The 27367-nt window shown below is 36.3% G+C and overlaps 4 non-coding genes across 4 annotated transcripts; 2 read left to right on the forward strand and 2 right to left on the reverse strand.

The window, feature by feature from the left end:
• The first annotated feature begins 5149 nt into the window (after window positions 1-5149).
• Window positions 5150-5221, forward strand: TRNAP-UGG (transfer RNA proline (anticodon UGG)). Its single transcript has one exon. It is a non-coding gene; the product is annotated as a tRNA-Pro (tRNA).
• Window positions 5222-10715: 5494 nt separating this feature from the next.
• TRNAA-AGC (transfer RNA alanine (anticodon AGC)) lies at window positions 10716-10788 on the forward strand. Its single transcript has one exon. It is a non-coding gene; the product is annotated as a tRNA-Ala (tRNA).
• A 2222-nt stretch (window positions 10789-13010) lies between these two features.
• Window positions 13011-13082, reverse strand: TRNAC-GCA (transfer RNA cysteine (anticodon GCA)). Its single transcript has one exon. It is a non-coding gene; the product is annotated as a tRNA-Cys (tRNA).
• Window positions 13083-18135: 5053 nt separating this feature from the next.
• On the reverse strand, window positions 18136-18208 carry TRNAF-GAA (transfer RNA phenylalanine (anticodon GAA)). The gene has a single exon. It is a non-coding gene; the product is annotated as a tRNA-Phe (tRNA).
• Between the last annotated feature and the right edge of the window lie 9159 nt (window positions 18209-27367).

A 27367-nucleotide genomic window follows, 5' to 3' on the forward strand; every position in this document is an offset into this window, starting at 1 on the left:
TAAGAATATTAAGTCTTGGGACGAATGTTTGCCACTCATTGTTCTCTTTTTGAAGTTGCTTACGGATTTAATCCACATACGCGTCTTGATTTGCTTTCTATTCATTCTAATATTTTTGTGAGTAAAGCAGCCACAAGTAAGGCAAATGGGATCAAAACATTGCATAAAGAGGGGAAGGAGACAATTGAGAAACAAAATTTCAATGTTGCTACAAGAATTAACAAAGGACGGAATGAAATCATTTTTCGAACTAGTAACTGGGTTTGGATACATTTTCGCAAGGAGTGATTCCAATCTCAAAGGAAGACAAAGTTACATCCAAGAGGGATGACCCTTATCAAGTCCTTGAAAGAATTAATAACAATGCATATAAAATGACTTAAGGGGATCGAGATTAAATCTCAACCACAAACTTCTTTTGTGGGAGACTATAAATACTCACAAATTATTATCTAAAAATCAGATTTATGAGGAATGAAATTGATCTCTCAAGTTGAGAAGTTCCCCTTCGAAATTCAAGCATCGCGTGTGAGCCATGCAGTCACGCTTTGACATTGTGTGGTTGAGTGAAATTCTCAACCTTCTACTTATTTTTGGGATTTCTTTTCTCCGTATTCATTGTAATTTATCGTGATACAAACAAGTTTATTCTTGTAGGGAATGTATTAAGCACATGGATTTATTAATTACGGTGAACTTTTGTATAAAACGAAGTAAATACAAATGGAGTAACATGAGACAGAAGTAAACATAGTAATAAAAAGAAACTACATAAACTTAAAGGAAGTTAATCCCATGTGAAGTTAACATGACAATAATCGTAGGTTCTAAAGCACAAAAATATGTGGATAAATTTCATATATTGAGGTTGGATAAATTTCATATATTGAGGTGCGGAAAACATATACACTATAAGGGCATTTGGTCTAGTGGTATGATTTTTTTTTTTACAAATTAGGTGGAATGAACAAACAAAAATAATGAGTTTAAAATTACCAAACAAAATATCAATTTTCAAATGGAATGGAGAATAAGACCATTCGAAAAAAGAAAAGGACAAAAGAAAAATATTAAATACATTTTCAACTAATGCATTTGGTTGAGAGATATTATGGCCAATATAAGAAAAATATAGCATTAACTAATTTTCATGGACACATTTGGATCCTTAGCATACTAAAATGACTGTTATTATTGGTATCAAACCAATAACAATTCATATTAGCTAAATCTTCCAATTGATAATTAGGCCAGAGAAAGAACTTGAATTTATTTTTATATCTATCAACATGTTTGCTACTTTTATCTAAAACTTGATCACGAATTTTTCTCATTTGCATTGTAAAATTATGTATTTCTATGGATATCATTTCTATTTCTAGAATTAAAACAAAAACATGTGGATAAATTTCAAATATTGTGGTGCATAAAAGATATGGACCAGCAACTAAAAATGATAGATCCACTACAAGGCATTTGGTCTAGTGGTATGATTCTCGCTTCGGGTGTGAGAGGTCTCGAGTTTGATTCTCAAAATGCTCCCAACAATTATATAAAATTGAAGCATGCAATATAATAAGATTTGAAATAGGTTTTTTTTAAACCTTGAACCAAGAAGTAATTGAGATGGATATTTGGAAAGAAAAAAAAAAGGAAGCTATATTTAATTATAATTTACAAGTGTCTTTATAACATGTTAATTGAAGAGAGCAAACAACAAGAATAAACACACAAAGGAAACTTGTGTATGTATGATTCTCTTCAAATCTTGGAGACTATGAGGATTCCTCTCCTTTCTTGACATAATGACTTACTTTTTCGGAACTTGGACCATAAACAGTCATCTACTCTTACTCCTACTCCCTTCTCTAAGAATCAACATAGCATAATCATTCCATGAAGGCCGAGGTAGTCTTATAAAAGAAGATGAGGCTACCACTTTCAAATCATTCCATGAGGACTTGAGAAAGTTTTGTAAAAGAAGATGAGGGTACCACTTTCTATTGCAGAATTTCTATGTGAATAGAGAATGAACCATATTCTTGGGAGACAAGATAGAGCCTCGAGCCTAACTTCAAAGGCATTACACAAATTGTTCTATGATATTTTTTCTAGGAACTCTTTGTTATGTTGTCCGCTGAAGGTTTCAAAAAAGGGACACAGATTCTCTATTGCACAGATCTCCCAATAGAAGTTTTACCTAGGTCATCTATCGTCACAACCCTTTTAAGGAAGATGCGCCCAAATAACCAGTGAACAATAACATTTAAAGAAGTTTCAGAGAGCGAGAAGAGGATTGTGATAAAAGTTGCCCTAGGTAAAACTTCTTTAAATGTCTTAGCCAACCATGACCTCATAATGAGGAGTCTCTTGGACAACAATAACATATGGACAACAAATGTCTTAGCCAATTGTGACGGTCATGATTGCTCAAGGCGTGTCGCCCAAATAATCGGTAAACAATAACATTGCACAAATAACCGCCTTGGACAACAAATCGTTTACAAGAATGGCTGAGACATGCACATGCAACCACAGGCAACATGCCTTGGGCAATCATGACTATGACATCTGCCCCCACACAATTTATTGGATGAGGCTGACTTTAGGTCTCTCGATGCGCTTCCAGCTGATCTCATAATGAGGAGTCTCTTCCAACCTACTAGGTGCTGTTGAAATCACTTCTCGGTTTGTTGAGTCTTCATGTCTTCTCTGTTCGTGTCTTTCCTACTTTCTTCGCTTGAAACTTTTTTCTTATTTGTATGATGTCATACCACCTGCTTCTGCTTGATGTCTTTTGGGTCGAAATAATAACGTTTCAAGTTACTAACGTGGACAACAAGGTTAGTCCGCATCCATAAGAGCAATTGGATTCTATATGATGTCTTCATAATCTTATGGATAACTTTAACTAGTCCATAGTATTTTCACACCAGTTTTTGGTTCTTGTTTCTTTGAACTCGAAGTTTATCTGAACTTAACTTATATGAACTCTTTATGTTTCTTGAAATTATTGTGGTTGACGCTTCCGACTGACCCTTCTCTTCATCCGTCTAGATGATATTTCTGTGTGAACAGGTGTTGCTTCAGTGGTTTGTTTCTGTCTCCCTTCTTCAGTATCTAACCTTGTTTTTGTCTCTTCTGGTGGGGATAAATCCATTATCTGACCTTGTTTTGCATTGTGGTGTTCATGTAGTGGCAACAAGGTTTCTATTGAGGTTGGCTCACTCGAGCTCCCCTTTTTAATTACAACAGTAGCAGCAAGCCTAGATTCATCATGGCTATGATTCTTTCTCAACTGTAGTATCGACATCATTTTCAACCCTCTTGGTTGATGGATGTTTTTCTGATGATCATCGGGTTAGACTCCATTACTACTAGACATTTTGCTAGAGGCATGTAAATGACTTTGTGTTTCAGCAGGACGTTCATTCCTGACACGACGTCGAAGTCATCCATTTCAACTATCACTAAACAATTTGCCTAGTCCAAGGCTCTAGCTTGATTAGAGTTCTCATTGTGACTCCTAAGACAGGTAAAGCTTCCAATTTGACGGCGTTCATCTTTCCTGTATCTTGATGCCAAAGGATGTTAAAATATTTTGCATCTGTCTCCATCATGAGTTGTGGGTGGCTCTAGAGTTGACAATGGTGTTCCTTACTACTTTGTGCTTTACCCAAACCTCGACATACATAATATATATATATATATTCATTTAACTATAACACATATGGTCCATGAAAGAATTGTAACTCTTATGCTCATTAATATTATAAGGGCTACTACCTAAATTATAACCTAAACTTGATAATTGATGTCCAATTAGCCAACCCTAAATTTGTAATCATTGTGGAGTGATTGAAATTACAATGGAAGTAGTTTAAACTCCTAGTACCTTAAAGGAAGTTGGTCTCTTCTAATAAAACACGAAGTTCTCTTTAATATCATTAATACAATTATGCTAGACATGAAACTACAACTGCGTTCAATTTAACTCCATTTTATTGTCATCTTGAATGACGTGTGAATATATATTCTTGATTTACCTTGATATTTCATATTAGTTAAGCTTTTTGCAAAATCACAATTAGACAACAACAAAGATGAACTTTGGTCTGTTTATTATTTTAAAGAAAATTTCTTTCTCCATCTTATTCCTAATAACTCTACAATGAAATTCATATTATGCAAAGAAACAAATTTTTTACTCGCAATAAGTAAAATATGCAACTTTAACTAAAATTTCATCTAAACAAATTTTATTGCAATACAACATAGATGACAATTATAGCCTTCAAACCAAAACTAGAGTAGTTGTGGTGAATGGGATAGAAACTCTAGTGTTCATCCATACAACCACTACCTAAATTATGACCTAAAAATTTGAAAACATAAGTTGTAGTTGAAAATTACATAAAACAATCCCCTAAATCAAAGAACTCGTGTCTAATTAGTAAACCCTAAAGATAGTAGCTAACATAGAGTAATTGAAGCTCCACATGAAGTAATTTAAATTTAAAGTTCCAGTTACTTAACTAAAGTTTATCTCGTCTTTAATGAAGCATGAGTTGCACTTAAGTTCATGAAATATTTATAGACTCCAACTCTTAGTACTATTAATGCAATTATATTTCATATGAGTTTGTCATAAATCAAACTATGGTACATTCAATACAACTTCATTTTCTTGTCATACGAAGCAAAATAGAAGAATTAAATCAAACAAACTGACGAACTGAGCCGAATAAATCCAACCCAACCCAAACTGATTAGTTTGATTCATTTGTGGGTTGTAGTTTATTCGATAACACTTGCATATTAGAACAATTCAACATTACATGCCTTACTTACAAGTAAAATACTAGACCATCAACTTTTTGTTTTATAGTCCAACAACCGCTCAAGAAAATAGATTTCAAACTTGAGAGAAAAAATATATTGAGTAGGAGTTTAAAATGTTGCATTTTTTTTTAGAAAGGGCATTTGGTCTAGTGGTATGATTCTCGCTTAGGGTGCGAGAGGTCTCGAGTTCAATTGTCGGAATGCCCCTATGTTCATTTCTCAAAAGATGAGCCTTAGGGAAAGATAATGCTCTTATTAATATCATGTACTTGTGTACTCCACGATATATGTCTATAGTGCATAATAAGGGCATTTGGTCTAGTGGTATGATTCTTGCTTTGGGTGCAAGAGGTCTTGAGTTCGATTCTCGGAATGCCCCTCCAAAATATAAAAATGACAATTTTGAAACCCAAAAAAAAAAAAACAAAATGAAATAAAAATAGTTTACTCATCAATGGGGCCTAACCCAAAGGAATGCGTGGCAATGCACAACTTCAACTTATATAAATTTCATATATTTAGGCACGGAAAATATATAGACTAGCAACTAAGAATTATAGATCTGCTATAAAGGCATGTGGTCTAAGTGGTATGATTATCCTTTTGGGTGTGAGAGGTCTCAAGTTCGATTCTTAAAATGCCCCCAACAATATTATATCAAAATGAATTATGTAAGATAATATGATTTAAAATGTGGTTTTTAAACATTGAACCAAGAAGATGGTCTCGAGCCGGACTTCGAAAAGAGCATTACACAAATTGTTCTATTATTGTATTCTTTTTAGGAACTTTTCAATCAAATAGGTCATCTGTTGTCACAATCCTTTTAAGGAAGATGTGCCGAAATAACCGATGAAGAAGTTTCAGAGAGACATAGGTTCGAATCCTGTCACCTTGATGTGTTATTCTCAGGAGCCGAAGTGCAAAGCCCCGTAGTCTATCCGTGGTCAGGAAGGCAAGCATGTTGTCCACTGTCGTCACATAGGTCATCTGTCGTCACAATCCTTTTAAGAAAGATGCACCCAAATAACCGATGAAGAAGTTTCAGAGAGCCATAGGTTCGAATCCTGTCACCTTGATGTGGTATTCTCAGGGGCCGAAGTGCAAAGCCCCATAGCCTATCCATGGTCAGGAAGGCAGGCGAACCGCACACACTGAACAAAAAAAAAAAAAAGATCTCCTTTTCTATCACACGTAGAATTGTCATTCTTTTGTCTTTTGAAACCCCTTACCTTATCAGTCATCAGGCAGGTTTTTGGTATCATATATCGAGATAATTATTATGAAAAAGCTATTCCACTAGTGTGACTTAGATACCCTTTCTTTGTGTTATCGGTCAGGCTATTCAAGACTCCTTCGGCATCAATGTGCTGCAATGAAAGAGATCAGACCCTTTCCTGAACTAGAATCGGGCACAAAATGCCGAGGAGAAAGTCGAAAGCGAGCTCTTTTCGCGTATACACAATCTCGAAACCCAATTAGCTCAAGGACTGTCTCCTCAACCCTGGCAAGTATGAGTGCTTGGTAAGAGAGAATGTCGAATGAAAAAGACATTCGATTACGGCAACATTCGCAATTACCAAAGTGCACTAAACCTAGTAGAGATCTTCGACCTAACGATAATGGAACTTCAAGCCCATTTAATCAATCCGCTTTGTACTTTATTGTTGACCGAATCGGATGCACGCCAGGCCTAAATTCTCTCTCAGTCTCCCGGAGACGAAAGGAAGATCAGATCCGAAGTTTACGAATCGAAGAAAAAGTGGATCTGAGTTCTACACGCTTTCATTTTCAAAAGCTTCGCTTGCCTGCGGTACTTTATTCAGGATGTGCAACAATACGGTCATCTCTCAGCCGTGTATAGAGAATTCCTTGATCATTTCCTTGGCGGATAACACAAATGAAATCGCTTCCCTGACCGTCCATCTTATGAGTCCATTCTTGTCTTGTTGGTTTGTTGTACTATTCTATACCTCTCTCGATTGATAGAAAGATGTTCGGGAGCTGGGAGGGCCTATCGTGAGGGAACTTCCCTTTTCACGGTAGACAAAGGTAAAGCGGGAGCTGCATATGTCCACTGTGATCAAGGCAGAGCGACTCCATCTTTAAAAGATGTTGGTTTTATCGAAACTGTTAGATCCGCTTTCGTTAAAGAAAAAAATAGAGCTCTTGGTTTGGCCGATGTCGATTCGTATGGCAATGCGTACTCGACTCATGATGAGGATTCTGCGTTTCATACTGCTGCTATGAGCCGAAAGAGCTGGTAAGCTATCTCGCTAAACGAAAGGAAAAAGCACGTAGTAGACGAAACCTTAGACTTCTATAGGACTTATAGCATTGCCTGGTGAGCTCGCCGTTGAGGGTTGGCCTTACAGGAGATCGAGCAGCCTTTCTTTCCCTACCTGGTATGCTTTCCCGCTTATTGTGCAACTAGCCAACTAGCCAAAGATAGAGGGAGAGAGATCATGTCAATCAATTTGTATGTGCATTTTGTCCGTCCTGTACTTGCCTGCTTAGCTTTCTTAGCCAACATCTCTGGTTTCTCCCGAACCAAGAGGTCCTACTTATCCATACCCAAAAGTCACACTTTCAGCCGAAAGACTGATTTTTTTTCATAAAGTCGGTTCATAGATCAAGAAAGAATGAAGCAGCTTACAGGGACAGTTATGCGATACGTCTTTTCATACTCGCCTTTTCTTTAACCCTACTATCAACCTAGCCATTCTCGCTTGTTGCTTTAAGGGGTCTCCCCACTGTAGATTACTCGGATTAGTTCTCGCGTCCCTGTGCCAAAAAGAATGGGCGAGTTTGGTTTGAATGTTCATCGATTGGGTGGATCCATATTCTCCGGGGGGGGGGGGGGGGTGAGACAAGGTGTAGCGCAGTCTAGTCAGCGCATCTGTTTTGGGTATGTTGTCCGCTAAAGGTTGTAGGAAAGAGGGTACAAATTTTCTACATAGGTCATCTGTGGTCACAATCCTTTTAAGGAAGATGCTCCCAAATAATTGGTGAAAATTAGCCTTTAAAGAAGTTTAACAAAGCAAGAAGAGGCAGAACAGAGAATAGGAGTGAGTCGTGCAAGGAAGAAAGAACTAGTAGGTTTAATTTGTGTTCGTTTGAACTAAAAAATGAACCAAAATTTTTCAAACGAACCCAAATTTAAGACTCACTAGGCCAAAGTCCATATGTGGTAAAAAAAAAAACCTTTCGTGGCCCAACCCTTATTCGCAGTCCGCATCCAACAATTTCTTTTTCAACCTACACGTATGCTCCAGGCCAAACTCACGTAACTAGTCAGAAGATGCGGCCCACAACTGAACGGAAGACAAGTGTCACAATCGCACTCTTGCAGTAGTGAGACAATGATTATGTGACATTTGTTCTAATCCAATGAACAAGTCAACCATGCAAAATTTAGACTGAACGAACAATAGCAGTGTATGCTCGAATCACGTTTAGAAGAAATATTTTAGAAAACGTGAGCGAGGAAATACATTCGAAACAATTTCAATTAAAGCAATGTTATAAGCTAAAAGTGAAGAAACAACAACTGGTCACGTTCTCCTATAGTACATTTTGGGACATTTTAGTCCTGATGGGTGTAGATATGATTTTGAGGACTAATCATACACCCCTTATTGGCACAACAATAATAGTAAAGGTCTATCTAAGATGAAAGCAAGTAAAACGTGTTTGGAATGAGCATGCCACCATGAACCACAAATCGTTTACAGGAATAGTTGAGACATCTAACATGCAGCCACAGGCAACATGCCTTGGCCAATCATGACCGCGACATCTGCCCTTACACAATTTGTCAATATCTCTATCAACCGACTCTTCATAAACTCAACGTTGTAGGATGAGGCTGACTTTAAGTCTCGCGATGCGCTTCTAGCTGATCTCAGTATTGAGAAGTCTTTTCCAACCTACTAGGAGCTATTGAAAATCACTTGACGGTTTGTTAACTCTTCAAGTCTTCTCTGTTGGTGTCTTTCCTAGTTTCTTCGCTTGAAACAATTTCTTCTTTGCATGACGTCATACCACCTGCTTTTACTTGATGTTTTCTTGGTCGGAATAATAACATTTCAAGTTACTTACGTGGACAACAGGGTTAGTCTGTATCCATAGGAGCAATTGGATCCTATATGATGTCTTCCTTATCTTGTGGATAACTTCGACTAGTCCATAGAATTTTCGCACCAGTCTTTGGTTCTTGTTGCTTTGAACTCAAAGTTGATCTAACCTTAACTTATCATAACACTCTATTTTCTTTGAAATTATCGTGGAAAGTACGGGGATCAATACCTTGCATCTCCAATTGAATTGATTACTAAATATATTATTTCTTTTCAATTTTTTCTTATTTAGGACAAAATGAGGCGGGATAGTTTTTCATTTTCACTATTACTGATGACGAGATGTTTAGGACTTTGTGACATAAGAATTGTGGGGATATAGCTTAGATGGTAGAGCACTCGCTTTGCATGTGAGAGTTATGGGGATTGATATCCTGCATCTCTAGATTTTCTTCATTTTCACTATTATTGATGATGAGAAATTTAGGGTTTTATGATGCAAGAATTGTGGGGATGTAGCTTATGATGGGAAATTTAGGGTTTTATGATGCAAGAATTGTGGGGATGTAGCTTAGATGGTAGAGCTCATTTAGCATGCGAGAGGCAAAGGGATATCCCCATCTCCAAAAGAAACTATTTGTTATTAATATTTTACTTCTATTCAACCTTTCCTTATTTATGACATAATTAGCGGAGATATTTTTTCATTTTCACTAGAATTGATGACGGGACATTTAGGGTTTTCTGATATAAGTATTGTGGGAATGTAGCTTATATGGTAGATTGCTTGCTTAGCATGCGAGAGGTATGGGGATTGGATCAATACCCCATATCTCCAAAAGAAACTATTCGTTATTACTATTTTATTTCTATTCAATTTTTCCTTATTTATGACATAATGAATAGCGTTATTTTTTTTTATTTTCCTTATTATTGATGACGAGATGTTTAGGATTTTGTGACATAAGAATCTTGAGGATATAGCTTAGATGGTAGAGTGTTTGCATCAAATGTGAGAAGTACTGGTATCGAAACCATGCATCAACAAAGGAAACGATTACTAAATAAATTAGTTCTTTTAAATTTTTCCTTACTTACGACATAATGAGTGGGGATAGTTTTTCATTTTCAATATCATTGATGACGGGAAGTTTAGAGTTTTTTTATGTAAAATCATGGGACTGTAGCATGCGAGAGATACGGGGATCGATACCTCGCATCTCCAAAAGAAACTATTTGTTATTACTATTTTATTTCTATTCAATATTTCCTTATTTATGACATAATGAGTAGCGATATTTTTTCATTTTCACTATTATTCATGATGAGAAGTTTAGGGTTTTGTGACGTAAAAATTGTGGAGATGTAGCTTAGATGGTAGAGAGCTCGCTTTGCATGCGAGTTGTACGGGGATTGATAACCCGCATCTCCAAAAGAAAGTATTTAATTTGTTATTATTTTTTTTCATTTTCACAATTATCGATGTCTCGCATCACCAAACCAAACTATTTGTTAATATTTTGATATTTTTTTATTTTCACTATTATTGATGATGTGACATTTAAGGTTTTATGATGTAAAAATCAAGGGGGTGTAGCTCAGATGGTATAGCGCTCGCTTTGCATGCGAGAGGTACGGGGATTGATACCCCGCATCTTCAGAAATAAGACTATCTATTATTAAAAATATATTATTTCTTTTTCCTTATTCATGACATGTTGGGTAGAGCAATATTTCTTCATTTTCACTATTATTGATGACGGAAAATTTAGGGTTTTGTGATACAATGATTGTGGGGATGTAGCTCAGATGGTAGAGCGCTCGCTTAGCATGCGAGAGGTATGGGGATCGATACCCCGCATCTCCAAAAGAGAGAAATTATTTTTTTAAGTATGAGTTAATTTAACATGTTATGTATAAGGTGGGTATGAGAGAAAAAGAAAAGATACTTATATAAGGATTTATATCATTATGGCTATGCCATTTTATAGATAAAAGAGAGTAATGTCCGAGAAGCACATATAGAGAGATGACTTATTGTAAGTAAAGAAAGCAATCTAGTAGTTATACTGCTTATGGAGAGGGAATTTGAAGAATTCCACAAAAGATAAGAGCTTATAGGATGGCGGTAGCGTCCGATGCATATGACGGAACTTCTTCACAATTGCAATATCTGACCAATGAATGTTATTGTCATTTATAGCTTCTATCACAATAATATAAAATTTGGGGTCAAAACCTATATGGGACTGAAAAGACCATTCACCACACGCTTGTAAATTAAATTATATCTACCACCTCTGAAATTTTCCACGGCAAACCTTCCAACAGCTTGCACTTCTTCATCATTGACATCCTTAATTGGAACTAGATTTTAAGGCAAATCTTCTCCACGACTCACTTTGGAACATTTTGATAGATAGTTTCAACAAACTTACTTTGCTCGTGAATACTTTGGAGTTCAATATTTATAGTTGGAGAACGCTATTCAAATTGATATGGTCGAATCTTACAACAAAGTCTAATTGAGCCTCCCTCTATTAGGAGATAGCTTCGAATCAAATTCTTTAGTTTGGCCAATGGTTGCATTGTTTTAGTCAAACAACCAAGACTAATGTATTACCAATAGTATAAACATTTTGTACGTGTATTTTCTTACATATTAACAATTGTATACAAATAATAATTAAATTTATGAGTAGAAGTTTGGATGGAGTTTTATTAAATAGGTAATCTTAAATTATATCTAAAAATATGGTTCGTTATTTGATTATTTTCTCTTGAGTGAATTTTAAGTGAAACACATTCTCTACCCAAGTAATTGCAAGATGCAAGCTTCACACTAAGAGGAATCAAAGTCCCAAGTATTGAGTTTTCTCTTGAACTCGTAAAAAGAGCGGTGTACCGGTTTGATCCTGAGTCGTGGAAAGGAATGAGTTTGCTCTTGCAGTCGTAAAAAGAGCGGTGTAGCGGTTGGGCTCTGATCCGAGGAAAGAGTCAGAAAGTTTTATTCAAATTCCCACTATAAAACTATGGTGTTATATTTCTAACCCTTTTCCTATTTAAGTTCTAAATTATTGTAAAGTTTTATTGCATGGTATCAAGTTTGATTGTTATTAAAAAAAAATTTAATAATTAGATTGTTGAAACCCTATTCACCCCTCTAGGGTTGTCATATCGATCCAACATTATCCTTCCACCAATAGGAGCAAAGGCAACGTTACTATGTGAAAGTTTCATGTCATTTATTCAACAATAAGGGTGTTAGCATGCATTTGGAAATGAACCCATATTTAAAAATTTTAGATAAAATAGAAAAGAATTGTTATCTCAAAGACAATGATACTATGTGAAACTAGCCTCAAGATGCTTCCTTAACTCTTAGGGGCGGTAAACCAACGGTTCCTTCACCCAAGACCCATGGCCCAACTCCCAACATGGAAGGGATAATCTAGAGAATCATTCCAAGAACCCTAACGGATGGGTTACAAACTCACATTATCAAGCTCGACAACAAACAATGTCACTGGCAAATTTAGGAAGACTACATGAAATTACGAATATATCAATGTAGGAGGAGTAAGTGAAAACAAAAAGGGAGTCATGACCCATTTTCGGTGGGTTCTCGAGGCACGGATTGCAAGTTAAAACAGGTTGAAAACAAAGTAAAATGTGGGTTCTCGAGGCACGGATTGCAAGTTAAAACAGGTTGAAAACAAAGTAAAATGTTTTCTCGAAATAAAAAAAGAATTAAAATATAATGAACATATATATTTACATTATATTCGAAATAGAGTTTATAGGTTCATAGTACAAAATAAGGGAAATGTTGAAAAAAATAATTTTAAAACATAAAAGATAGTTGGTGTTGTTTAATTGTAAGTTGGGCAACTACTCTTAGTTAAATGAAAGGAAAACATGGAGTGAGTACAAAGTTGACTAATTGTATGTTTTTAACCATGTTCGGGTGCTTGGATACCACACTCTTTTCTTAATGTACATGAAATCGGTAAAATTATTCTTATTTCTTTTCCCTTTAGACACTCGGTGGTCGGGAGTAAATCGAACAAAGTGTCTGTCCAAAATAAAAGGGCCCAACCAGATTTAAACTGGTGACCTCTTGATCTGCAGTCAAATACTCTACCACTGAGCTATGGACCCATTTTGCATGATTTCAACTTTAGTGACTCCTTCTACCGAGTGTCAATCCAAAAGTATAAAAAGTGTCTGTCCAAAATAAAAGGGCCCAACCAAGTTCAAACGGGTGACCGGTCAAATTCTCTACCACTGAGCCATGGATCCATTTTGTAGGATTTTAACCTTAGTGACCCCGTAGACATAGTGTCGGTCCAAAAAGTGTAACAAATTTCTATCCTAGATAGAAGGGCCCAACTAGGTTCGAATTGGTCACCTCTTGATCTGCAATTAAATGCTCTAACATTGAGCTATGGTCCCATTTTGTATGATCTCAACCTTAGTGACCCCTTCTACAGATTATCGGTCCAAAAGTGACCCTACCGAATCGACTATGGACCAATTTTGTATAAATTGGTGGATTACCTATCGGGAATTAAACACAGGTCGTTAGATTCAAAGTCGAAAGTGCTAACCACTACACCATAGAACCACTCGTTAAACTTTATTTTGGCAGCGATTTTGATAAACGTCAACAACGCTGGATTTTGCAAAGCTAGAGGTCGTAGTATGCTTACAGACTTTCACAAGGTGTTTTCAACTTCTTTTATAGGTAATTGAACTTTTGAGTCCATGCAAATGATTGGTTGGATTAGTATGAGTTTAAGAAGACTGAGGAGAGAAGAGAGACTTTGTTAGAAACTCACCCATAGGTAATCTCCCAAGATGTTTTCAACTTCTTTTATAGGTAGAATTTTAAAATCAAACCACAACAAAATTTACTTCTATCTAGCAAAATTATTTTTTGTTTGAAACAAGATTATAGATAAATTTAAAATCCAAGAAAACCGATCTGAGTTTGATATTATTTGATTTTGGGTATGGACACAACTAGCTGATTTCTTTTGATTACATTAATGAATGTATGTAGATGTTTAAAGTGTTGATCTTAATGGTTTTAGAAAATATCAACACATCATCAATATAAACTATCGAATTTTTTTGAAAGGATTGAAAATATCATTCATAATCTTCTGAAATTCGGATGGAGCGTTTTTTAGCCTAAATGACATGACGTTCCCCTCATATTTTCTAATTGGACATTAAATGCTATTTTATATTTGTCCTTTTAAGAAATTAGAATTTTCAGTAATCCCAATTTCATGTCGAATTTTATAAAAACATTTGACTCTAAATTCTTTTTATCAAATCATTTTTGTTTTGGATTGGATATCTTATTTATTCTAAAACCTTATTCATTTGTAGTTAATTGCTGGTATCAGAATTTCTGGTTTCTTTTCACCATGTTGTTAACCTAAAATGTCAGAAATGACCACCTGCTCTTTGGAGACCTTATCAGCTTCCTCAAAATATCACCTAAAATGTCACAGTATTTAGTGTTTGATACTTTTTGACTTAACCCTAGGGTTCTATTTACGGTGAACTTGTGATTATTTTTGTCAAATTATATATTTGAATACCTAATACATTAAGATATAATATCTTATTTAAATAATATTAAAATGTGGTAGAATATCATAATATATGTTTAATTAATATGAATATCATTCAAATTTCAAATATATATTTTTATTTAATGTTTATGATACACATCAATTATTTTAATATTTAACATATCAAATACGTTAATAGATATTATACTTCAAGACTATAGGAACTTTCTCAGAGGACCTAAGAGTTACATCGGCCCACAATGCATCTCATGGACGATGCAAAACTATGGTGGCGCTTGAAGGTGAATTGTATAAAAAACTGGTCATGCACCAAAAAATTATGGGAAGACCATTGATGGAATTGAAGCAATCGACGCTCCCCTGTATGGGTTTCCAATCAAAGACCTAATGTTTGATGTTGACTCTTTTGAAGAAAGAGTCACGTGATCGAACAACAAGAAACGTGGCGGTATCTCTGAGAACTCTATCACACACATAAAAAAAACGTGTCGAAGACATTACACAGAAAATCTGACTTTCATCGAGGAGACCCGAGTTTGATTCTCGACAATGAAATTTTATTTTCTTATTTCTTTTATTTTATAGTTTCATCTTTTGTCACCAATTATATTTAAACTTTACCTAGGTTTGAGAAGCACTATAATGGATGAGTTCAATAGTATCTTAAATTCAAAAGACTTTTATGAACTTGATTTGAGAGGCACTATAATGGTCAAGTTCAATAGTACCTTAGATTAAAAAGACTTTTATGAACTTTGAACCTTTAATAGTGTTATGTCATAGATATTTGGTTCAATTTCAACAAGTGAGGTTGAGGTCATTCAAATGGTTAATGTGATAATTCGGTCATTTTCAAGGTCTCTTTTAGTGAACGCCATCATGGCTGAGATGACTGAGATGAGCACCAGAGTGAGTTTGACAAGGAGGGTCGTAGAGAACCACACCCCAAGCCAAGCTCATGTTGGGCTTAACAAACTGAAAATCCAAAAACACAAACCCTTAAATGGGAACCAGGATGCTAAGGAATTAAAAAAACTTTATTTTTGACGTTGAACACTACTTGAAGGTTACAGGAACTTGCTCATAGGACCTAAGAGTTACGTTGGCCACAATGCATCTGATGGACGGTAGCGCTCGAAGGTGGATGATATAAAAAATGGGTCATGCACCATAAACTCATGGGAAGACCGTTGATGGAATCGATGCAATCGATGCTCCCCTTGATGGGTTGCCAATTAAAGACCTGACGTTTGATGTTGACTCTTTTGAAGAAAAAGCCACACGATCGAACACCTCGAAATGTCGTGGTAGCTCTAAGAACTCTATTATACGACCTGAGAGTGGAGGGCTACAGGAACTTTCTCATACGACCTGAGAGTTACATTAGCCACAATGCATCTCATGGACGATGCAAAACTATGGTAGTGCTCGAAGGTGAATGGTATAAAAAATGGGTCATGCACCATAAACTCATGGGAAGATCGTTGATGGAATCGATGCAATCGACGCTCCCCTGGATGGGTTGCCAATCAAAGACCTAACATTTGATATTGACTCTTTTGAAGAAAGAGCAACACAATCGAACAGCTCGAAATGTCGCGGTAGCCCTGAGAACTCTAACACACATAGGGAAGGACGTGTCGAAGAGTTAGACATTAAGCAAAAGATCATGCTAAAACTCTTCAGCGATCTGACAAAATACTTCAGGACATCTACACCAAAAATCCATTGTCGTCCAGCGGTCAGGATATCTGGCTTTCACCAAGAAGACCCGGGTTTGATTCTCGGCAATGGAATGTTATTTTCTTATTTCATTTTATTTTACCGTTTCTATCTTAGACTAAAAAGACTTTTTATGAACTTCGTACCTTTGTCAGAGTTATGTTATAGATATTTTGTTCAATTTCAAATGGTTAATGCGATAATCCAGTCGTTTTCGAGGTCTCTCTTGTTGAACGACATCATGGTTGAGATGAGCAGGTGATTCAAATGGTTAATGCGATAATCCAGTCGTTTTCAAAGTCTCTCTTGTTGAACGACGTCATGGTTGAGATGAGAAGGTGATTCAAATGGTTAATGCGATAATCCAGTCGTTTTCGAGGTCTCTCTTGTTGAACGACGTCATGGTTGAGATGAGCACTCGAGTGAGTTTGACAAGTTGGGCTGTAGAGAACCACACCTCAAGCCAAGTTCATGTGGGCTTAACAAACATAAAATCCAAGAACACAACCCCTTAAATGTAAACCGGGATGCTAAGGAATTAAAAAGCTTTATTCTTTACGTAGAACAATACTTGAAGGTTACTGTTACTTGCTCATAGGACCTAAGAGTTACGTTGGTCGCAATGCATCTCATGGACGATGCAAAACTATGGTGGCGCTCGAAGGTGAATGCTATAAAAAATGGGTCATGCACCATAAACTCATGGGAAGACTATTAATCCAATCGATGCAATCGACAATCCTTTGGATGGGTTGCCAATCAAAGACCTGATGTTTGATGTTTGATGTTTACCGTTTTGAAGAAAGAGCCACACGATCGAACAGCTAGAAACGTCGCGGTAATTCTGAGAACTCTATCACACACATGAAAGGACGTGTCGAAGAGTTAGAAATTACCCAAAACATCATAGTAAAACTCTTGAGCGATTAGACAAAAGACTTTAGGACAACTACACCAAAAATTCATTGTTGTCCAACGGTTTGGATATTTGGCTTTCACCTAGGAGATTCTGGTTTGATTCTCTGAAATTGAATATTATTTTCTTATTTCTTTTTATTTTATAGTTTCATCTTTTGTCACCAATTATATTTAAACTTTACCTCATTTTGAGAGGCACTTTAATGGTCAAGTTCGATAGTATCTTAGATTAAAGACTTTTATGAACATCGTACCTATGTTAGTGTTATGCTCTAGATATTTGTTTCAATTTCAACAAGTGGGGTTGAGGTGATTCAAATGGTTAATGTGATAATCCGGCTATTTTCGAGGTCTCTCTTGTTGAACGCCATCATGGTTGAGATGAGCACCCGAGTGAGTTTGACAAGGAGACTCGAATTTAAACTTTACCTACGTTTGAGAGGCACTATAATGGTAAGTTCGATGGTATTTTAGATTAAAAAGACTTTGTTAGTGTTATGTTATAGACATTTGGTCAAGTTCAACAAGTGGGGTTGAGGTGATTCAAATGGTTAATGTCACTTTATTTGATTCAAATTGTTAATGTGATAATCCAGTTGAATAGTTACAGGTGCGGTGAACGTGGAGATTAAACACGTGACCTTCAAATCTTTAGTTTGACACTCTCCCAACTTAGCTATCCCTGCTAACATTAAAAATAAAAATTCATAAGTAAAGCTATTTCCAATAATTCATTATATTTTAAAAAGAAATAATAATCAACTAAACTATAAGGTGCAATGAATGCAATCGAACCAAGACCTTCCAATATTCAATCTAATGCTCTCCCAACTAAGCCACCCAGATAACATAAAAAATTAATAATCACAAGTTTTAGATTGAATAGGCAAGTTATGCAACTTAGTCAACCTAAATTAATAATCACAAGTTTTAGATTGAATAGTCATGCAATGTGAACCAAGTGCGGTGAAGAACGTGGATCGAACACGTGACCTTCAGATCTTCAGTCTGACGCTCTCCCAACTGAGCTATCCCCACAATCATTAGATATGAAAATTCATCAGTAAAGATATTTTCGCTGATTCATTGAGATTTCAAAAGAAATAATGACTAATTTTTTTATTGAATAGTTAGGTTATGCAAATAGAAACAGGTGCAGTGAACGTGGAGATCGAACACGTGACCTTCAAATCTTAAATCTGACGCTCTCCAAACTGAGCTATCCCTGCTAACATTAAAAATGAAAGTTTTTAAGTAAAGGTATTTCCGCTAATTAATTGAAATTTTAGAAAGAAATGATCACTTATAGTCGAACATTAAAAATGAAAGTTTTTAAGTAAAGATATTTCCGCTAATTAATTTAAATTTTAGAAAGAAATGATCACTAATTTTAGATTGAATAGTCAAATTGTGCAACGTGAACCATGTGTGGTGAACGTGGATCGAACACGAGATCTTCAAATCTTCAATCTAACGCTCTCTCAACTGAACTATCCACACTACTGTTAAAAATGAAAATTCATCAGTAAAGGTATTTTCGCTACTTCATTGAAATTTTAAATAGAAATAATCACTAATTTTTAATAAGATATTCAAGTTATCCAACTTGTATAAGGTGCGGTGAACTAGAACACGTTAGGTATTTCCGATAATTCATTGAGATTTCAGAAAGGAACAATGACTAATTTTAGATTGAATAGTCGGGTTATGCAACTAGAATCAGTTGCGGTGAACGTGGAGATCAAACACGACCTTCAAATCTTCAGTCTGACGCTCTCCCAACAGAGCTATCCCCGCTAATATTAAAAATGAAAATTCATAAGTAAAGGTATTTCCGCTAATTCATTATGTTTAAAAAAGAAATAATCACTAATTTTAGATTGAATAAGCAAGTTATGTTTTTAGATTGTATAGTCAGGTAATAAACTTGTATTAGGTGCGTTGAACGTTGATAAAACACGTGTGACCTTCAAATCTTCAGTCTAACAATCTCCCAACTAAGCTACTCTTGCTAACATTAAAAATGAATATTCATCAGTAAAGGTATTGGGTACACTTCTGGAAATTCAACAAAAGGCAATAGTATTAGACCGAGATGCCAGATTTAAATCTCGCTTCTGGAAAATTCAACAAAAGGCATTGGGTATGCAGTTATAGTATGACATTCCACCCATAAATAGATGGTCAAACAGAAATGCTCAAGCAAATATTGGAAGACATGTTGAGGGTATATGTGATGGATTTTGCAGGAAGCTGGGATAAGTACCTACCCCTTATGAAATTCGCTTATAATAATACTTGCCAAGCCACCATAAAAATGGCCACATACGAGGTTCTTTATGGACGAAGATTTTGATCCCCTATCTTTTCGGAAGAAGGGGGGCAAACGACAACTATTGGGCCAGAGCTGGTGCAAATTACCAACGCCGCAGTCCAGAAGATTAAAGCTAGGATACAGACCGCACAAAGCCGAGAGAAAAGCTATGCAGACCTAAGGTGCAAGGACATGGAATTGTAGGTAGGGGATCATATATTCCTAAAGGTAGCACCCCATGAGAGGGGTGCTCAGGTAGGGTGAAAAGGGGAAGCTAAGCCCTAGGTTTATCCGTCCCTTTGAGATATTAGAAAGGATTGGATCTGTGGCCTATAGAATCGGGCAATGCCCAAACTTGTCTGCAGTACATAATATCTTTCATGTATCCATACTACGGAAGTATACCCTAGATCGTTCGCACGTACTGGCTCATGAAACTCTCTTCTTGAGAGATGACCTAACTATAAAGAAGACCCGATTCAAATAATAGACAAGAAAGTCAAATGATTGAGAAACAAGGAAATCTCTCTCGTTAAGGTCCTATGGAAGAATCATAGAGTAGAAGAATCCACTTGGGAAACAAAAGGAAAATAAGAACCTTGTCCCCTGACCTATTTTAGAATAAGCACTTTCGATGACCGAAAGTTTTCAAAGGAGAGGAGAATTTGCAACACTCAAGGTCTCCAATAAGAGACAGTGTATAATCCCTACTAGGTTGTATCTAGAAGCAAAGAACAAGTAAAATTGAAAAAACATTAAGAAAATGGTACTTTTTCTAATTTTTATAAACTTCCCGAATCATTAAATTTTTTATAGAATAAGAACTACAAGGTGCTTAAAAAAGGAAGGCTCTGATCGGAGAAGACTTTTCTGGCAGAAGATTCAGAAAAATAAAGAATGAAATTATAGAAATTCTAGACCTTTCAATGGTAGTGGAAAATCCATCTATAAATTATGAATTAGAGTAGACTATTAGGGGCAAGAAGCAAGCTTAATCGAGTACCCAATCGAGAGATACAAGTTTTTTGTTTTGGGGTATCGTGTTCATGGGTTTACCTCCAATTTGAGAACTATAGTCCACTATTCATTTCCAAACTTGTTCCTGACCTTCTAAATAAGTTTACCCATAAGTTTGGTGAAGGAAAGAGGTCCTCAAAGTGCTAGTAGGTTTTCACACGAATTAGTCCACGGTAGGTTACCCTCTAATGTTTTCCTAAGCAAAAACCTCAACTCCTAAAGCCTAACCGATGACATTATGTATAAACTTAGGTTCATCAATAATCCATGTACCAAGTACCGAGAACTATGTGAATAACATGCTAAATAAGTTGCTAGGATCCATACCCATAAGTAACCATTATCTGCATTACGATGTGTACTAAAAGACCCCTATTCCTCTTTAGGTAGGATGTCCGGCAATATGTATCATGAGCTGGATGTTATGATAGACCTACCTTTCCCATCAGCTAAACAAGATGTCCTGCACAACGATTTACCAGTAGGATTACATGATTATGACGACACCACTCATGTGTTCATGGGGAGAAAATTGAAGGTTATTTTAGGGGAAGGTTTTCAGGATCAGTATATGATACATAACACGATGACCTCTAAGTTCTAAGATCCTGAAAACATAACAAGAAGTAATATCCTAGCTTAAGGTCGCGATTAAAAACCTTCTAGTAGGCTACTTACTAAGTTTTACTCACTCCATGTTTATCATTTTTTTTCAAGTAACTAAGAGTTGGTCGTGGATGAGTGGACTTTGGAGTGTGGGCTATGGACTAACTTCTATTTTTAATCTAGTATTTTTTGTTCTTCTTTTGAGTCTGCTTCTTATTTTGTGTTTGGAACGAATATGTATATGTAACACCCCAAAAATGAAGGAAATTAGCTCCCATAAGAATAAGTCACTCATGAAAGACCCAAAGGATAGAAAGGAAAAAAACTTGATTAAGTAATTACAAAGGACTTAGTCAAGTCATTCGTGTACCCTATCAAGTGATTTCAAGGAGTTAAAGGCCTTTTGAAAAGGATTGGAGAGGAAAAAGTAAATGAAAAGGGCAAAAAAGTCATTTTATCAATTATCAAGAATCTTTCCGGATTTGTAATTCCTTATCTAGAAGGAATCTCAAGATTCAAAATAAGCGAAAAATGATCAAAAAGCGATGAGGAATTTGTAGAAAAATTATGGATTTTTCGAGAAAAATAATAATAAAATATTCGGAAAGTGAAAAATTACCAAAATACCCCTAGAAGAAACCTTCTCCTAAAATATTCGGTAAGGTACAGACCTTTAAAGCACGACTAGTAGCAAAGGGTTATACCCAAAGAGAGGGGGTGGACTATGAAGAAACCTTCTCACCTGTTGCTATGCTTAAATCAATTAGAATACTCTTGTCTATTGCCACATTTTATGATTATGAAATTTGGCAAATGGATGTTAAGACAGCTTTTCTAAACGGCCATCTTGAAGAGAGTATCTATATGGCTCAACCAGAGGGGTTCATTGAACAGGTTCACGAGCAAAGGGTTTGCAAGCTTAAAAGATCCATTTATGGGTTGAAGCAAGCATCTCGATCCTGGAACATAAAGTTTGATACTGCGATCAAATCTTATGGCTTTAAACAGAATGTTGACGAACCTTGTGTTTATAAAAGGATAGTCAACTCTACAGTAGCTTTCCTGGTGTTGTACGTTGACGATATCCTACTCATTGGAAATGATGTGGGAATTCTGACTGACATTAAGCATTGGCTGGCAACACAATTCCAAATGAAAGATTTGGGAGAGGCTCAGTTTGTTCTTGGAATCCAAATTGTTCGGAATCGCAAGAACAAAACACTAGCATTGTCTCAAGCATCGTACATCGACAAAATGTTGATTCGATATAAGATGCAGGACTCCAACAAAGGATTATTACCTTTCAGGCATGGAGTTCATTTGTCGAAGGAACAAAGTCCTAAGACACCTCAAGAAGTTGAGGATATGAAACACATTCCCTATGCATCAGCAGTCGGTAGTTTGATGTATGCCATGCTATGTACCCGACCCGACATATGCTATGCTGTGGGAATTGTCAGCAGATATCAGTCCAATCCGGGACGTTCTCATTGGACTGCCTTTAAGAATATCCTCAAGTATCTTAGGAGAACGAGGGACTATATGCTAATGTACGGTGCTAAGGATCTGATCCTTACAGGGTACACTGACTCAGATTTTCAGACCGATGTAGATTCGAGGAAATCGACATCAGGATCTGTCTTCACTCTGAACGGAGGAGCAATAATATGGAGAAGCATAAAGCAAGGTTGCATTGCTGATTCCACCATGGAAGCTGAGTATGTTGCTGCTTGTGAAGCAGCGAAAGAATCTGTATGGCTTAGGAAGTTCTTAACTGATTTGGAAGTCGTTCCAAATATGCATCTTCCCGTCACTCTTTATTGTGATAACAGTGGAGCAGTTGCAAATTCAAAAGAACCAAGAAGCCATAAGCGAGGAAAACATACTGAGCGCAAATATCATCTCATAAGGGAGATTGTGCAACGAGGAGATGTGATCGTCACACAGATAGCTTCAGAACACAACATTGCTGATCCATTTACAAAGCCCCTCACGGCTAAAGTGTTTGAAGGGCACCTAGTGAGTCTAGGACTACGAGTTATGTAATCTAGGGCAAGTGGGAGAAAAGGCATGAGTATGTGATGCCCTATTTTATTGTATTTCTCTCTACTCAACGTTATAAAACCCCACTAGAGTTTTAGTCCAAGTGGGAGTTTTGTTGGGTTTTATGTCCTAAAACTCATAGTTTGTAAACAAAGATATATTCTATTTTCAATAAAGTTATTATTGATGTTTATTCAGTAAAAATTGTTATTGAATAAAGTGAACTTTACGATCATTAATCTAAATCCAATAAACTAAGAACACTCTGGCTATAGTATGATTACTTGAACTATATGTAGAGACATAAGAGTGGATCAAGTTCAAGTATATAGTCAAAATGATCTATAGTATAAGGATAAGGCTGAGTACCTTATTCTGGGGACACTATGGATGTGGCCCACTTTTGTATATGATATAAACAATGTGATCACTAAATTGTGCATGTGGAGACATGTGAGTGGAGGCGTCCTATGCAATGAGTATTGCATAAGATCGGACCATGAAGAAAACCACTCTCACTTTATAAAGTCGTTTACTGTTGAGACTGATTTTCTTTTCATTCGATAACCTAGGTAACTCGGTTTTAATCCTGAGCTAACCATGAACTCCTGTTTATTCGGAATTATCCTTAGATTTGCATGGGTGAGAGTGGCTCTAGTTCGCCGACTCAACAGGCCTCCCATTTCAGGGGTAAGACTGGGTGAATGGCTGGGGACGTGGGGTGCAAGATGGAATTCACTCCTACCCACTTTTAGGGATAGAAGAAAGGTAGTTCCCTTAAGCACTGACTCCAGGTCTTGAACAAGGGGCCCCACCCTCTCATTGGCCTGAGAGGGATTCGGTTTACTGGTTGGACCACAAACCAATTGTTCATTAGAGGATCAGTGAGACATAAGGAACAAGAAATAACTTCAGGGGTAAAACGGTAAATTGACCCAGCTCTAGTTACGAACAACCTGTGAATGATCGACTTACTAATCATGGTTATATCAGATGGACAGAAATATATCTATAGTGAGGGGAGTGCAACTACTAGGCTATAGTGGAGTGTCCTAGTAGTTAACGAATGTTGGTTAACCAGGTTAATGAGTTTAATCGGTTAATCTTGGATCGTTGGAGCCCATGATCTATAGGTCCATTAGGTCCCTCTGCTAGCTCATATCGGACTAAACCATAGAACAGTGTGACGAGTGAGTTCGAAGTGTTCGAATTCAAATTAGGGAATATGCGTTACATATATACGATATATTTAACCGCAATTTTGTTTTATTTACGAATTAAACGAAAAGAGAGAATCTGAGATATTTAAATAAGATTTAAATATCTTAAATCAATTATGTGTCGGAATTGATTGGGATTGGCATTTGAATTAATATTAAATATTAATTAAATAGTTTAATTAATCATTTAATGTTACTTTAATTTGAAATTCATTATTCAAATTAATTGTTGAATTAAAATGAAGAAAGTCAAAATGTTGACTTTCAACTAATGGAAAAATCCATGTTAGTGGAATTTTGAGGTGTCAAAATTTGGTTTAACCAAACTTGCATGTTTGCCAAATAAACCCCACACGTTTGAGTGGAATTTTGAGTGTCAAAATTTGGTTAACTCAAACATGCATGCTTGCCACATAATTCCAAACATTTGAGTGGAATTTTAAGTGTCAAAATTTGGTGATCTCAAGTTTGCATGAACATGCAAACTTGACTCTTTAAATAGAGTGATCATGATACTTGGAAGTAATTCTTCTTCATCTTGATGAAAAAACCTTGAAACAAACACTCTCTTTCACATATACAAAATCCCTCCCAAGTTTAGTCGCTCACCGGATTCCACAATCCCGTTCTAAGGCCGGAGGATAGTGGAGAAGACACTAGTGGTGGTTCGAAACCGGTTCGTGAGGCAAAAGGAGTTTGAACTACAAAAGGTTAGTATTTAAACTCATTAAGTTTTAATACTTATGACCATGCTAGTTATTTACAATGATTGATGTTCTAAAAGTGCCTAAGATCCAAATTGCTTCCGCATGTGTTATATTAACACCAACACGTACAACACCAGGAAAGCTACTGTAGAGTTGACTATCCTTTTATAAACACGAGGTTCGTCAACATTCTATTTAAAGCCATAAGATTTGATCGCAGTATCAAACTTTATATTCAAGGATCGAGATGCTTGCTTCAACTCATAAATGGATCTTTTAAGCTTGCAAAATCTTTGCTTGTGATCCTGTTCAATGAACCCCTCTGGTTGAGCCATATAGATACTCTCTTCAAGATTTCCGTTTAGAAAGGCTGTCTTAACATCCATTTGCCAAATTTCATAATCATAAAATGTGGCAATAGACAAGAGTATTCTAATCGATTTAAGCCTAGCAACAGGAGAGAAGGTTTCTTCATAGTCCACCCCCTCTCTTTGGGTATAACCCTTTGCTACTAGTCGAGCTTTAAAGGTCTGTACCTTACCGGTTTGGTCTCGTTTCTTCTTATAGATCCATTTGCAACCAATAGATTTTACCCCATCTGGTTGATCTACAAGTTCCCAGACTGAATTGAAGTACATTGACTCCATTTCAAGATTCATGGCTTTAATCCACTGATCTCTATCTTCATCATTCATTGCCTGTTTATAGGTCAATGGATCCTCAACGCCATCATCAGGTATGATGACTTGAGTTTCTACTAAACCCAAGTAACGATCGGGTTGAGTTATAACCCTCCCACTACGTCGAGGCATTCTCCACTCTTGAGAAGGATGTGATTGACCAGAAGTGTCAGCTCCATCAACAACTCTAGTTGAAGGACCAGCTTGATCAACAACTCTTGTTCTTTTATCAGTAGCTTCTTTAGAAATCTCACTTAATACTAGTTTGCTACGAGGTTGATGATTTCTTACGTGGTCTTCCTCTAAGAATGTAGCGTTTGTTGATACAAACACTCTATTTTCTTGAGGGTCATAAAACAAACCACTTTTCGTCTCTTTGGGGTATCCTACGAATAGACATAATTTTGAACGATGTTCTAATTTCTTGGGGTTTTGCAACAACACATGTGCTGGACATCCCCAAATTCTGAGGTGAAGTAAACTACCTTTACGCCCTTTCCATAACTCATAAGGTGTTTCTGAAAAACTCTTAGTAGGAACCATGTTCAAAATGTATGTAGCAGTCTCCACTGCATATCCCCAAAACGGATCGGGTAATTGAGCGAAACTCATCATAGACCGAACCATGTCTAATAGAGTTCTATTTCTCCTTTCTGATACACCATTTTGTTGAGGCATACCAGGGGTTGAGAGTTGAGATCTTATTCCATGTTCTATCATATAGTCCTGAAATCTTAAGTCCATGTACTCTCCTTCTCGATCTGATCGAAGTGTTTTAATAGTTTTACCTAATAGATTCTCAACTCAGTCTTATACTCTCTAAATTTTTCAAGAGTTTCGAACTTGTGATGCATTAGGTAAAGATAGTCTCATACCTTGAATAATCATCAATAAAACTGATGAAATATTCATACCCTCCTCGTGCTTTGACATTCATTGGACCACAGAGATCTGTATGCACGAGTTCTAAGGTTTTTTTGGCTCTATAACCTTTTTCGGAAAATGATCGTTTAGTCATTTTACCCTCAAGACAAGACTCACATGGAGGTAAAGAGTTGTCTTCTAACTCATTTAGAAGTCCTCTTTTAACCAATCTCTCACTCCTATTGAGATTAATGTGGCCTAGTCTTAAGTGCCAAAGATAGGTATTATGAGAAATCTTTTGTCGTTTATTTTGAGTTTCAGCTGTTTTAAACATCTCGGTATTGAAAATAGCTTTTGTTTCGCTCGGTTTTAACATATATAAGTTGTTTTCTAGTTTTGCAGAACAAATATGAATACCTCTGTTGCAAATGAACAATTCATTGATTTCAAAAGATACTTTATACAATTGTTCTAATAAACAAGAGATAGATATTAGATTTCTTTTCATTTCAGGAACAAAAAGTACATTATCTAATATAATGAATCTATCCACAAAAAACAACTTTAAATTTCCTACTGATCTTGCTGAGACAACCTCTCCTGTTCCAACCCGGAGTGTTATCTCGCCGTCCGCAAGCATTCTCCAGGAGCTAGTTTCCTGGTAAAAAGAACAAATATGATTAGTCGCCCCTGAATCTAGTATCCAAGTTGAGTTGTCATACTCTACTAAACATATGTCTACAACG

This window comes from Cucurbita pepo, chromosome 16 (genome assembly GCF_057944985.1).
Source record: "Cucurbita pepo subsp. pepo isolate OVF chromosome 16, ASM5794498v1, whole genome shotgun sequence".
Taxonomy (NCBI): Eukaryota; Viridiplantae; Streptophyta; class Magnoliopsida; order Cucurbitales; family Cucurbitaceae; genus Cucurbita; species Cucurbita pepo.